General features: G+C 39.7%; 1 protein-coding gene across 1 annotated transcript in view; it reads left to right on the top strand.

Annotated features, from left to right (window-relative positions):
• Window positions 1-408: 408 nt before the first annotated feature.
• CERKL (ceramide kinase like) overlaps window positions 409-14,291 on the top strand; it is a 56,860-nt gene continuing 42,977 nt past the window's right edge. Inside the window, exon 1 of the mRNA XM_062578829.1 lies at window positions 409-513. The gene's annotated coding sequence lies outside the window, so the exon portion shown is untranslated. The remainder of the gene's footprint in view (window positions 514-14,291) is intronic.

The raw sequence follows: 14,291 nt of genomic DNA, 5'->3' as shown, positions 1-14,291 counted from the left end.
CCCGCCCGCCGTTTCCCGGGCAACGGCGGGCCGCGGGGCGGGGCGGGGCGGGGCGCGGCGGGCCGGGCCGGGCCGGGGCGGGGCGGGGCCGGGCGGGCGGGCGCTGCCTTGGCAGCCGCCGGGACGCCGCGAGCGCCGGCCGCAGCCCGCGCGGCGGCGGCGGCGCCATGCTGGGTGCCAGGGGGCCCTTCCTGCGCGGCCGGCCCGGGCGCTCCGTGGGCCCCGCCGGCGGCCGCGCAGGGCAGGGGGGCGCCCGCCCGGCCGCGCCCGCCGCCGCCGCGCCGTCCCCGTCCCCCTCCTCCTCCTCCTCCGCCTCCTCCGCGGCGGCGGCGGCGGGGCCCGAGGCGCGCGGGCGGCCGCGGCGGGGGCGTGTGGGCCCGCCGGGCAGGACGGCCGCGGCGGGGGAGCAGCCGCTGCTCAGGGGCATCTTCGAGATCGGCCGGAGGAGCTGCGACGTGGTGCTGAGCGCCCGGCGGCTGCGCTGGAGCCCCATCGTGCCCGAGAGCCCCGCAGGTGGGACGGGCCGGGCCGGGCCGGGCCGGGGGCCGCGGCGGGGGCCGGGGCCGGGGCCGCGCGGCGCCTCCGGGCCGCTGCCGCCCGCGGGATCCCGTGAGCGGGGTCGCAGTCAGCTGGCTAAAATGGGATTGCAGTCACCTCGCCTTGAGGTGACGCAGGTGATTTTTTTTTTTTTTAAAAAGTGGTTTATAGTGATAAAAAAGAAGAAGAAAAAAAGTGGTTTATAACGCCACAGGTGTCTCGGATCTGTCCTCCAGCTGCTCCTGCAAAGAGCCCCTCAGACGCGACAGTAAAAGTGCGAAACGTGGAAGGCCGTGTCTGCGCACCTCCCCAGGCCGAGCAGTAAGGGGATCTGAGCTGGCGTCTGCTGCGCCGGCGTCCCTCGCGTTAGCCTCCCCGAGAGCTACGCGAACGGGGGCGCGCAGGTGGGTGCCGCGGTCCGAGAGGCGCCCCAGTTCGTGCCGAGGCGCCTGTGTCCCACTGTCGGAGTTGAGCGGGTACGACCCGGCCTTGTAGTTTTGCCTTGAGGCTCTGCTTTATTATTGTTTATCCTTGCTACTAAGGTCGACCTGGGAAGAAGTTTTTAGAAGATTCTGACTTGGGAACTCTTGCAATAAAACCATGTGCAGTGCAAAGATACTACTATAGAGATTAAAGGCTTTAAAGGCTTTACTTGATCAAATAAAACAAAATACACAAAAATTCTAGAAGAAAAGTAACATGTTTCCAACTTAACACTCACTTCTTCCTTCCCACTCAAAAATGTGAACACACCGTATTACTTTCCAAACTATTTGCATTCTCCTGAAAGTGCCTGTTTTGACTTCATAGTGCTTATGCTATAAATAAAGTTGCATTTCAGGAATGCAGAGTTTCTAGACGGCACAACTGCAGTCAGTTATGGCATGGTTAACTTGTTGAGGCCTAAATACCAATTCTCATTTAGTTTAATTTTTGAAGGAACTTAATATGGCCGAGATTCGACCCTGTATGCAGGGAAGCAACGGTGCTTCCAAATACTATTTTTTTCTGTGTTGTGATAATATGTTATTTTTGGGGGGTGGTCTGTACTCTGCAGAGCTTCAGGAATGTTGTGGAAGGCTCAGATTCTAGTGCTGCTACTGCTCCGGAGAAACACTCCAATGCTCAAAGCTGAAGTCATGTTTCATTTTGTGTAACTGTGTAGGGATACGAGAGCTACGCAGATCAAACGAATATGGTGTGGTGCGCATGTCCAGTTACTAGCTTTTATGTGCTAAGTACTATAACTGTGTTAATACAATATTGTGTTCAGACATGGATGTCTGCATTTTGGAAGGACTGTTGAGTTCTGAAGAAGTCTGTGCACGTGGTCCTTCCTCTTGCAGAGCTAATAGGAGTGTCTAAGTAATGCTCTTACATAACACTGTAGCCTTCTGGAATTATCTACAGCTCTCTCTGTATGTGACTGAATGTAATTTATGAACTGTTTAGTTTTGAGTGCAGTGCTCCAATTTGCCATTTTATGTTTTGGCTACTGTGATGTAGTTTGAATTGCTGTATCTCAGAAACTAGGGTCCTTGAAGTTGGTGGCAGCCTATGAGCTTTTATCATAGATTTTTCAAACTCTTAGATACCAAGATAAAAGGTGTCCTCCACCAGCATGGATTCCAGCCCCTGTGTCCAATATGTGGTTGATTCATGGAGATGTTCCAGGCTGCATTCCTTGAGAATGAAAAACATCTCAAAAAGAAAACTGGTGGGCTGTTTCTGAGACCCATTTGTCCTTCTGGTCATTTCTCACATTGCAAGGAGAACTCTCTAAATGGCATTCAAAATCTAAGTCTCCCTAAACAGCATTCAAAAGGTATGTCCAAAATGTGACCTTCCAAACAATACTTGTGACTCCTTTCTTTAGGACCTGCCTGTATCTGTAGATGACCTGAGAAGGAGCTGAAAACTTCCTCTGCAGAGGGATTGTTGCCCTCATAACATGGGGGGTGACTCCAATGATAGGCTCCTCTAGTTTTTCCTTCTCTCTCAGATGATCTCATCAGGATGGTTGCACCTCTGCAGCTGCAGAGGCCAAATACATAGTCTGAAACTTGGATGTTTTTTTTCTCTCTACCTATCTTGTAGTCCAACTGCAATTGCCAGAGAGTACTGGCAGTGCAGGAGGTGTACTGGTACTGGGAGGAGCCACCTCTACAACTTTCTCATTTCGTGCAGCAGCAGCACAGTGCTTGGGCTGAGCTGTGAACAGGTACAGGAGATGGCTGGTGGCTGTCTGGACAGCTTTTGTTGCTCCAAGTGAGCCCTGCTGATACGTTCTCTGGGCTGATTTGACTGATGGGTCGCTGGTTCGGTAGTGGTGTGTGATGTGTGCACGTAGATCCTATTCCCCTAGATTTGGCTTAAGCACACTTTCTCAAACCAAAGCCGCCTTAAAATAATTTATCTTAGGCTCTGAAAGGGAACACACACTTCACCAGATGGCCTGAACTTGGTGCTAAATATTTTCTGTTTGGACTCCTATGTACTTTTCCTTCCTGCTTTAAGAAAATATCTTTCTTGTAAGACAGTCACTCCAGCGTGGCAAGTCAGAGAATTGCCAGGCTTGTTCCCGTTGTTCCACTCTCCTCCCCCCCCCCCCAGTAATTCACCACAGGTTTTCCAGGCATGCTGAAGTCCTCCTTTGTCCATCTTCTGTAGTTCTGAAGTTCCCACCATATGATCTTACATTTGATAGCTCATATAGTCTTGGCTCCTCTAACTTCTTCTAAGAGGAACTTAAAGCTCCAGCTAAAAGTTCCCAAGTAAATGATATGATCAAACCTAGGCAAAGCAGGTATGAACCTCAGGGTATGTACTGCTGTGCCCCTTTGCACTGCTTCTGTGGAGCTTTCTTTTGCTTTGGGTCAAGGTGATTGTTAGGCAAACTTACTACTTTACTCTCCCTTTTCCTTCTGCTTCCTAGAGGGTTTTGTTAACTCTGTTCACTGAGGATTTCTGATGATTTCCTTTCTTATTCACTCCCAAGGTCTCTCAGTAAGTTCTCCGGCAGCCTCTTCTCCCCTTCCTGGTCACATAGGCACGATCCATTATGAATTCTGGGTGCTCTCTATTATGATAAAGCTTCAGGCAGAAGTAGGGCCTGGGCGGATGGGTAAATGTGGAGCCTAAGGGAGAGGATTCTTTCAAGTGGGAAAAGCGGGCAGTAAGATGCATGCCTTGGCTGCACTATCAGAAACACTGCAGTTGGAGCTCAGGTGTGGGGCTCAGCTGAGTCGGTTCTTCTTGCAGAAGCCAATTACCCTCTGACACATATTTGGTTGCTTGCTTTTAACAACACAGTGGATGTTGCAATGCAAAATTCAGCTCAGAGTAAGTAGTTACTAGTTATTTTCCAGCTCCTCTTGGTATGGCTTTTCTATACTATAAAAATAATTACTGAAATCAAAAAATCAAAAGAAAACACCTTCAAGAGTTCTCTGTACATTAATAATACTCTTCCAGACTGTAGAGCAATTTATTGCTGTGGGCTGCTTCAGAAATACAGAAGAGAAAGCTATCTGAAACACAGATTTGAATATTATGTAAGATTTGTGAGTTCCCAAAAGATGATAATCATTGATATAAGTGATGGAAACTTTTCCAAGGGATGGAAAAAAACAATCACTTATATTTAAGAACAGATAGAGTGAAATCTTTATTCAGTATGGCTAAAGCTTAAAAGTTAATGAATTGCAGAGGATTAGCAGCACAGTAGACATAGGAATCACTTGTATTTTAGAACAGCTTCAGCAAAGATAGTGTTCAGTGTTCTTAATGCTGTTCTTCCAGCATTGCCTTTTGCTGCTTAAAGAAATACCAAAAGTAAAGTCTTCATTCAAGTTGTCAGCATCTTTTTGGAGATAACCACAGGATTTCCCAATGGACAGTAACTGCAGTTTCTCAGCAGATTTCTATCAGACGGGAAATGGAACCACACTGGTAATGATCCAGTATTTTACTGGTGTGCAAAGTCTGGAGGCTTTTATCATTCCAAAAAACTTCTTTTAAATGTAGTTTTAAGTGTGTGGCATACTTAACTAAAGGGTATATGAAGCTGTTCCCTCAGGGACCTACTTTGTAGGCTGGACTGAGTATTTGAATAAAAGGCCTCTCAACTTGCCTTTATATGTAAGTAATTGAACATAATATTTTAAATTCATTTACTAATAAGGAAGTAAGATCTCTAGAGCAACTCAGAGGTTAATATACTATTCAATATATGTTTTTATAATGAAGTAAAAATGATCAATATGTAATTTAAATGTACATAATAAATTGTTATTTAAAATGTATGTTTATATTTGTGTGGGTATGTAGTTTTAGATAGAATAGTTTAAGTGCAGCAATAAGGAGAAATCACTGGAATAGCAGAACAGTGAATGAGTTAGCAATAAAGGACTTAGAATTAATTCTGAGTGCATAGTGGCCTGCTGCCAAGGCTATTTAGGAACAGATGTGGGTGAAATAGATACCAACAGTCTGTTTGGGATCTCTAAAGTAAGACATCTGTCAGTCTGTCAGTCAGTAAAAATAATGGAAATGGGAATTGACTGTTACAAAATATAAATTATTGAAGTTATTTGGTCAAATCAAAAGCTTTTGATTTGACTTCTGATGTATAGCAAATATAACTTCTCCAAGTAATTTATCTGTTGTCTAGGTAAAACAGGAAAACTTTCAACTTTTTTAAAGGAAGAGCCATGAAAATAAATAACTTTAAGTGTAACTCAGTGTGATATATACGCATCACGTTTGATTTACATCTTAAAGATATATAGTAATAAAGAAATTATGCAATGTTAAACAATCCCATGGTCTTTAAACTTGTAAGAAACTTTTAAATCTTTTTCAGTGAAGTTCATAAAATATTGCATGTCTTTTAGATAAATGCTTCATGAAGCTAAAGAATTTGTTGATTTACATCTTTTTTTTTATGAAATTAAGTACGTTTAAGGTAAAGGAATGCATGAGAATTTGTTCTTTATTTCAGGTTACTTTTAGATATTTCTTAATGCTGTGTGTCTCGTCCCCCTCCCTTCTCCTCTCCCGATGAATCTGGGAGAGTTCATAGTTAGGTAGTTGTGGGAAAATCTATGTAATAGTGGTTTCTGTACATATTTTAGTCCCCTACAGAGAGGGTCAGAGAAGATACTAAAACACTTGTTCTAGAAAATAAGTTTCTTTGTTAGATCTTGCAAATTGTGTTTGTGTGTGTTTGGGATTACATGTGTGTTAGTATACATTGAACTTGGATTTTGGCACTACTGTATCAGGATTCCATGTTTTATAGCTTTCAGACAAATAACTCTTAAGATCTTCCTTAATGCAAGAATTCCTATTGTTGATGCTATGGTTTTGCTATCTTAAAACTCCTATAGGCCATAAAATGACAAAGTTTAGGCTTGTCTAAAGGCTCCCCCATACCCACTTCTGTTGCATATTTTTAGTTTATGAAATAATTAACTATTTTTCTATACTTTCTGTGCAACAGGGTGAGAGAATAAACTGGTTTATGTATCAGCAGAATTTTTAATGTACGCTTTTGGTTTCTTTCCATCATGATATATTAGCAAGACAACTGATCTTGGTCCATGCTAGTGGTGTAGGGCTAAAAGTCTCTTGTTTCTTGTAAATTAATATTTGTTAGAAGTCATAAACAACAGTATGCAGCCAGATTCCTTATTTAAACACTAATCTTGCCTCTCAGCTAGTGAGTTGTTCTGTTCTTCAGCTTTGTGAAACATTTTGTCCCACTCTTACATTCTAAATAATGCTGTAATCTCTTCTCAGTTGTCATTTTACCATATCGTTCCCCAGTTTGTGTCCCTTTACTGTGCATCTTTACCTCTTTTCTTCTAACAGTCTTTTCTTATAACAAATGTAAGCAGCTTATCTTAACTTTCAAGTGTAAAGTTTGCCCAGAGAGGTTGTGGAGTCTCCTTCTCTGGAGATCTTCGAGGCCCGCCTGGATGCAACCTTGTCTGCCGTGCTCTGGGCGACCCTGCTGATCAGGGAGGTTGGACTAGATGATCTCCAGAGGTCCCTTTCAACCTTACTGATTCTATGATTATTCTTGAAATACTACCGGCTGGAACTGTTTATGACAATAAATTGAGTAGAATTGAGAATATGATGTTCTATTTTCTTTTAATTTTGTTTCTTGACAAAAACATGCTAAGATTAATACATTTCTGTCTTTATTTTACTGTTACAAAACCAAAATAAAAAGAAAGTAGGAAGTTACTTTGACTTTTTAGAGTCAAAGTAAACAAAACTTCAAAAAGCAATTTTCCTCTTATTCTAGATGTGTCTTATAGTTAACTGTGTATATTACAAGAGCAGCAAGTAACTAATAGCTGTTGTTGCTTCTGGGCTGATAAGCAAACAGCAAATAATTTGTAGACCAAAGAAATCCTACTTTGTTTTGTTTCATTTATGTATATCCAACTATATTGTGCACACTGCCTCTAGAAACAAGCTTTTAATTCAATGCGTGCAGTACTTTAAAAATATTTTTATCCTTTTTAGAAAATTTACAGAAGAGCCTAAATAGCTGAAAATATGAGATTCGTAAACCTGAATAATTTAATATTCTTTGTGTACCTTAACATTGGTGGATCAGGTAACCACTGTCTTCCCTTTAAGGAAGTCAGCAGTCCTGGTTTCTACAACGTATGTTGTAACAGTATGTGCAGACAAAAAGCCATAATGTGTTGAGTATCTGATACGTCTATTACCATACTGCCATAAGGAGCTGCCATTATTTTAGACACCAACTGATTTCATGATAGTGTTGGATTTCTTTCACATATGCTTATGTTTTCGTACAGATGATCCTTTAAGAACATCTGCTAGTTTTGTGCCGGTATCTGCTGTTTCCTTTTTAAAACTTGACCTTTTTGTCAATTACTGCTGGGGTTCTTACGCAATTACATTATACTAGGATCTTTTTCTAAATTGATTCCTGTGTCATAGACATTAACTGTCACTTTCTTCAGTTAATTGGGTTTCACCATGCTCTGACATACTAAGGAGTTGAGTACAGCTGTAAAGTTGATAAATTAATTATATATAAATATATATAAATACATATATATATGTATTTCACTAGAATTATCCCTTTTCAACTGTTTAGGAGTCTCAAAAATACTTTTGTTTGTAGACTAAGAAGTTTGAGAAATACCACCTTTAAACCTATTGCTGTTTCACTAGGGAAGAAGTTTTGGAACTCCCCTCCAGCAGTTTAGGAGCTCTTTCCCTTTTATTTGAGATCAAAAACTCCCCTCTCCCAGTTTAGGAACGTGTCTTCAGGTGTGACTGAATATGTGCAATTGCGATGTGACATGCAACACTGCGATTGGAGGGAACTCACAAGCCTATAAATGTAACCAAAAATTCATTGCTAGCAGGTTGGAAACTGCTGCCTTGGTATGAATAACTGTGCTGCATTCTAATCTCTCATTCATGGTAAATTGTGTACGTGTAGATGTTATCTGAATAATTGGATTTTACTTAGGTTATGATTAGGAGCTGAAAACATCAGTATTGCCTGTCTCCTACATTGTGTAGGATTTGAAATTTTACCATCAAAGTATTTGCTGTGGACCTCTGCAGGAAATGTAATCTGTTTGTTTATTTTTTTTTCCTTCATTATTTGGAGAAGAGGTTGATTATTTTGTTTTCAAAGATAGTCATTACTTTCACGTAATACTATTTGCAGTTTTTAAAGTTAAATGTGTATTTAGGTGTACATGAGATTTGGTATCCTCCTGTCTAATATTTTAAAAAATAATTTGGCTTCTGATATTTCTCTGGCTTCATTTATTGATATGCATTGTCATCTAGTTATACCTTCTTAATGACAACTGTCTAAACTTCATGAACACTTTAGGAATTAAAAGTAACCGATTTCGTGGTTATGCTTTTCAGTGGCAATTATTAAGTAATTAAGAATTAAGTGATGCTACTTAAGGAGAAAAAACACTAGGTAACTCATCTAAAATGTTTTTATCTGTTTTGATTGAACCTAAATTTCTTTATGAACATTTATTTTGTATTCTGATATTATCAAAGTATGCAGTTTAAAATACCCTGCTTCTTCTGAATGAGAACACTTTTCTTCCTGTAATGTCTCAAAGTAACTGCTCTCACTATTTCCTGGTGGAGTGATCAAAAAAGGTAGCAAGTCCACTAGAGTAATAAATGTCTTGCACAGCTGGAGGTTTGGCAGTACTGGAATTACGAGTTCTTTTTGGAGAAGAATCAATGAGTTTTGTTTCATGTGACTCCCCTGTCCCCATTATTTAGTTACTGTTATCAACAGAGGCTCACTTACGATTCAGAATAGTGTTAGCCAAGCTTATTTTTGGGGAATGAGTTTGGTACACAGACACGTTTGTTTGAAGTCCTGAGTTGTATTTGAATCTTTATCACCACAGCTAACTGGAAGTGTTTAAAACTGTTTCTATAGAGGTTGGCAGGGTGCCTCTGGTTCTTATTCCTGCCCCATGTTTTCAGTTTGTTCCTTTTTAAGATTGAAGAATATCCTCAATTTACTCTAATGTGGGCCTATGTTGTCCCTTAGTGTTCTCCACTAACGTAGAATTTTGTGATCTTTACTGTTCTGATTGAATAAAGTGCACGGTATGTATTTAAAGCAAGAAAGGTAAAGGTATGGCCTTCCTAAAGACCGGAAACTGTCTTCTGGCATGCACTGGGATAGGTGGATGTTGCAGATGTAGGAGGCACATTCTGGCTCTTAAGCACGTACAGATGCTCAACTGAACAAAGTCATGAAAGAGCAGTTATCTAAATCAATGCCGACATTACCAAGAATAAATAATTGGTGATTTGTACGTTGTTGAGGAAGAGAATTCTAGTTGTAAAAAAGATTGTCCTGAGCCACGTGGGTTTTTTTTTTTTTTGACTCCATCCTTTAAGCTATCTGTCAAGGTAGTCTGTTTTCATTAGGGGATTAGATGCTGGAATTGAAGTAGCTTAAAAGGAGATACTTGCATCACAGCCCACAGCTAAAATGCATAACTATTTCTTTTGGCTATCCTAAAGATTCCAGATGCACAATTCATGTTCAATGGAATTCAGAAAGCATGTAGTCTTTTGGAGATGCTCTCACATGTGTACTTATCTGTAGCATAAACATGCTGTAATACTTGAACATGCTGAGATCACACAAAGAATAAAGCGGCCCACAGAATTCTGCGTGATTTTGGAGGAGCAGATTGCAGGTGAATTCCAATGACACTTGCAAATTAAATTTATCATCCTAGTTGACTATTGCTAAATGTTTCTGTGTAGTGTGTACTGCGAGTGGCACATTGAATGTTATTTACAAATGTTAGAGATTTAAAGATAACAAGAACGGAACATATCTTGAGCGCCATGTGTATTTATCTAGGAGGACATGGCTCTACTTTGAGATTGAAATAATGATTGCCTAAGCCTTCAAGTTGCAAAACCATCAGAATGCTTCAAGCTATACTTAATCTGATATTTTTTAAAATATGATTGTAAGCCAGAGCATTTAGAATGATTATACTGCAGAGTATTTAGTTTTTGTAAAATTAAAGCCAGAAACCACAGTGGATCATAGAAATTATTTAAATGAGACCCAAATAACTTGTATGCATTTTAAAAATTCTGTTCCAGACCCATTGTTGGCCTTCTTAAAGGAAGCATTAGTTTTCCTTTCTAATAGTATGAAGCTTCTGTTTTCTCTCACCTGCCAGTGGCAACAGGCACAAATTTGATAAATTTAGTTTTAGACATAAATGTAGAATGAGAAAAGGCTTTAAAGAATTCTAGATCTGAATTTTCATGTGAACCCCTTTTGTAAGGGACTGGATGGAAAAAAAATTCTACTGATGGTTAAGATCTAGCACAACTTCCCCCTTCCCTGGCTTCTTGCTTAGTTGTAAGTGTGAGGATATATTAAATCTCTGTTTTTAAAAACAAACAAAAACACTATAGTAACTTTATTTGCCACATAGTTTTCTAATCTAGCTGTGACTTTCTTCCCTGTGTGTAACACTTCTAAACAATTGGCCAATTCATGAACAGAATTCAGCGCGTAGCTCTGATTTTTCTGGCTTTTGTCTATTTAGGCTCTATAAGATGCTTTACTTAGATGCTTTTCAGTACAGAGTTGTTGCTGTTGTCAGTTTATTTGAACTATGCCCATATATCTCTTCTGTCCGTTTATATACTTAAGTGAATATAGGAAATATGCTTTGCAAAGCTCAGAAAATGCAAAGCAACAGATGTTGTGTACTGCACAATTATTCGTATCCTGGAAACAAATCTTTACACAGTGCAGACGGAGTCTTGGAAAAACAAAGTTTGACATACAAATGATCAAGTGAAGAGTAACAGCAGCAAATACCTACAACTAAAGTTGCTGCTGTTTGGCAGATAGTTCTGTGTCTGAGTAGTTTAAAAATGCTTACTGTATTGTTTTTAAAAAAACACCAAACTTTGACATCTTTAAAAATAGTTGTAGGAAAATGGCTTTTTGAGACAGCCTATGTTATTAACTTAAATGACAATTCTTGTAAATAAATGGCTGAAAATAAATAGGAAAAAAATTGCAAAATACCACTTAGTGATATTTTGTGTGAAAACAGCCCATTATTGCTTAGCTGTTCTATTGATCGCGGTGAAGGTGGCTGTGAGGAGCTGCGCGTGCTCTCTGCGGTGAGCTGCATGCTGCGGGGCCTTCCAGAGCCTCCTCTCCAGCAGGGCTCCTGGGCTGCTGCTGCTTGGAGGGATTTAGTATTTTTTTTTTTTTTTTTTTTTAAGGAAAAAAAAAAAAGCTTCTGAATATTACAAAGATGTGATTTTTGGTCACTTTATTGCAATGCAGTCATTAAACTAGGCTGTGATTAAGCTAAGATCCTCCAGATCTTTTTTTCAGTTCCATATGTCTTTTGTGATGGAGAAATAATAATAGCTAAAGTTGCTTTAGAGAACCCTGCTTAACAAAAGAGTATTTGCTAAATGTTTATATTTGACTGTAGTACAAACAAAAAAATGAACTAGGGCTTTTTATTTGCATACATTTGTTGGGGAGTTAATTATTTAAAATATGGTGGAAACAAACAGATGTTGTTTTTGGAAATTTGGTCCCCAGGTCTTACTTGTTTTACAGAAACCGTGGAATGTACATGGAAATTTACCACCGAACTTACCATGTGATTTATGCATATACTTGTTTGTTGTTTGTCTTGCTTAAAGAAGCTGCTGTATTTTTTGTGGGTTTTTTGTTTGTTTACATATACCGGTATGGAAGTTCCACGTTGCAATATTCACTTGCATGCAGGAGCAGAGTTCAAAATGAGCTTATAGTAGAAAGATAGCTATTGTTAAATATGTTTCTCTGTTTCTCTTTGTTTTTTATGTTTGTAATGTGCTTTCTTTGTGCCTGCTTCATGGACTGACGGCTGCCTGCATAGTTTATAGTGCCTTTGGTGTTAACAGTGTGGTCTGAAAGGAGTATGGAGGGGAGAAAAGCTGGCATGGAATAAAAATAGAAATGCTGAACTGATACATTTAGTTAAAATAGAAACATTTTGAGATTTTTTGGATCTGTCCTACAAGAAAACTTCAGAGACTTGTCCGTTTTTACAGATTTGATTAGGCAACGGGACAGTGCATCAAGAGTTGATGCACTTAAGCATAATGCAATGTATCAGTCTTTTTTTCTTTATTTAAATGCCGTCTGCTTGAGATCAACATTGGGAGCTATAGCTAGACCTTTTCTTACATGTATGGTTGTAGACTGCTTATGTAGAAAATAGCATGTATCACTTAATATATTAATCCTAACAACTATTTAAGAATTACTAGGAAATAAATGGAGGAAAAAAGCAGATAAATGTTGGTTTATAGAGCATACGGATGTTCAACCACATCTTGAATGCTATGTGCAGTTCTGGCCTTCCAGTAAAGTGCGCTCAGAGCAGGAGAACATTTGGAGCACAACAACGCAGGCGTGGAGCAGCTCCTGTGTGAGAGTGCCCGCGCAGGCTTACGCTTGTGGGGCTGCAAGAGCAGCTGAGGAAGGGACAGATCCAAGACCTGGAGACGGCAGGTGGCAGTTACTTTCTCTGACTTCCAAAATAAGAAGAAAGGGGCATAAAATGAAGCTAAAAGTAACCCAGCTTAAAACAAAAAGAATGCTCATACAGTAAAGAGCAGAACTGTTAAACTCCTTGCCAAAGGAGGTTGTGGATGCTAAAAGTTTTTGTGGATCCAGCTGGAAACTGAAGGTCTCATTTGAAGGCTGTTAAATACCTAGAAATCACGGTTGGTTCAGGGTGTCCCAAATGAAAGCAGATGGAGCTGGAAAAGTATTAAGAGGAAATATTACAACTGTTTGCTCTATTCTTGGTCTTCTCTTAGCATATCCTTATGGCAACCATTTAACACACGGTACTGAGCTGGATTTTTGCTGTGACCCAGTATTGCCAGTTTACAGTACCAGCAACCAGTACAATTGTGTTAAATTGTATTTTACATAAAAACATGCACACTGCTAGTCTACAACTCTACCTATATCTGTACTATTAAGAACATTTCTCTTTAATAGAATTTGAACTTCAGTGTTTGCCTCTTCTTCCATTTGCAACATAGTTGTGCATAGTAGGGGCTCTTCTTCTGCAGCCACCTCAGAATCTGAGCTTTTCCATCCTTATTAATGACTACTTGGGCTATTTTAAGAGGGATGTGAGGAAATGACATTGTGAACATTGCTGTGAGCACTGCAAGAAAAGCTTCCCCAGGTTTTTGATGTTTTCCCCATTCAGTCTTAATTGTTTCATGACTTGTCATTCAGTAGTTCCATATTTTCAGCTGTAGATGTTTCCCTCTCGTTTGCTTCTTCCTGAGTTCTGCCTGCTTCTTCCTGAGTTGTGTAACAACTTTGACCATTTTTTTGTAAGAACTCTTAAGAAACTCTTCATTTGGCTGTGTTGGCTATGAAGGTAGGCTTCCTAAAAAGAGGACAGGTGTGATTTATGCTTATGCCTTTGACATGATCTTAGGCAATGTGGTAATTGAGTTTTCTTAATCTCGTGTTGTAGTGTATCTTGACTTTAATAGTGGAGGTAGCTAGCTAACCAACCTTTCTCTGAAGTAATGCAACATCTGAAGGAATAACTGCATAGATTAACCAAGCTTCTGCTGAATCCAGTCTATAACAAACTCAGAAAGGTTTCATATATGCTCATGGGTTTATGTCCTTTTAAGGAGAAAAACTTATTTTTATTGATAAATGTCTATTTTATGTCTAGCAAATTCTCAGTAGGTTAATTTTATGAGAATTACAGTACAATAGCAGACCATATAGGAATTCTGTGTTTCTTAACCGTAAGTGCCTTGGAAATATATGTTTATATTTAAAGAATTGAGAATTTTCCTTGTGGAGAACAAGTTGGATTCCAAAAAAGGATAGCTAAGCTCATATAGGATATAGGAGTCTGAAATCATTGTAACCCATTCCAGAAGGATATTTAGTTTCTTCAATCTTAAGATTAGGAAAAAGTATAATTTCAGTATGCTTAGCTATTATTTTCTGAAAGGAAGTTATAGAAGTATATTTGTTCACAGGATAAAAGAAAACAAATGATATGTTTTATGTTAAGGGTTATGTCCTATGTGTGCAAAGATGCCTATAGAAATTAATTCTTGAACACGGATGATAACTCTTGCACTGGATCACTTTAAGG

This window comes from Rhea pennata, chromosome 6 (genome assembly GCF_028389875.1).
Source record: "Rhea pennata isolate bPtePen1 chromosome 6, bPtePen1.pri, whole genome shotgun sequence".
NCBI classification, from domain to species: domain Eukaryota; kingdom Metazoa; phylum Chordata; class Aves; order Rheiformes; family Rheidae; genus Rhea; species Rhea pennata.
Note: the sequence above shows the minus strand (reverse complement) of the source record. Positions and strands in the feature narration are given on the sequence as shown.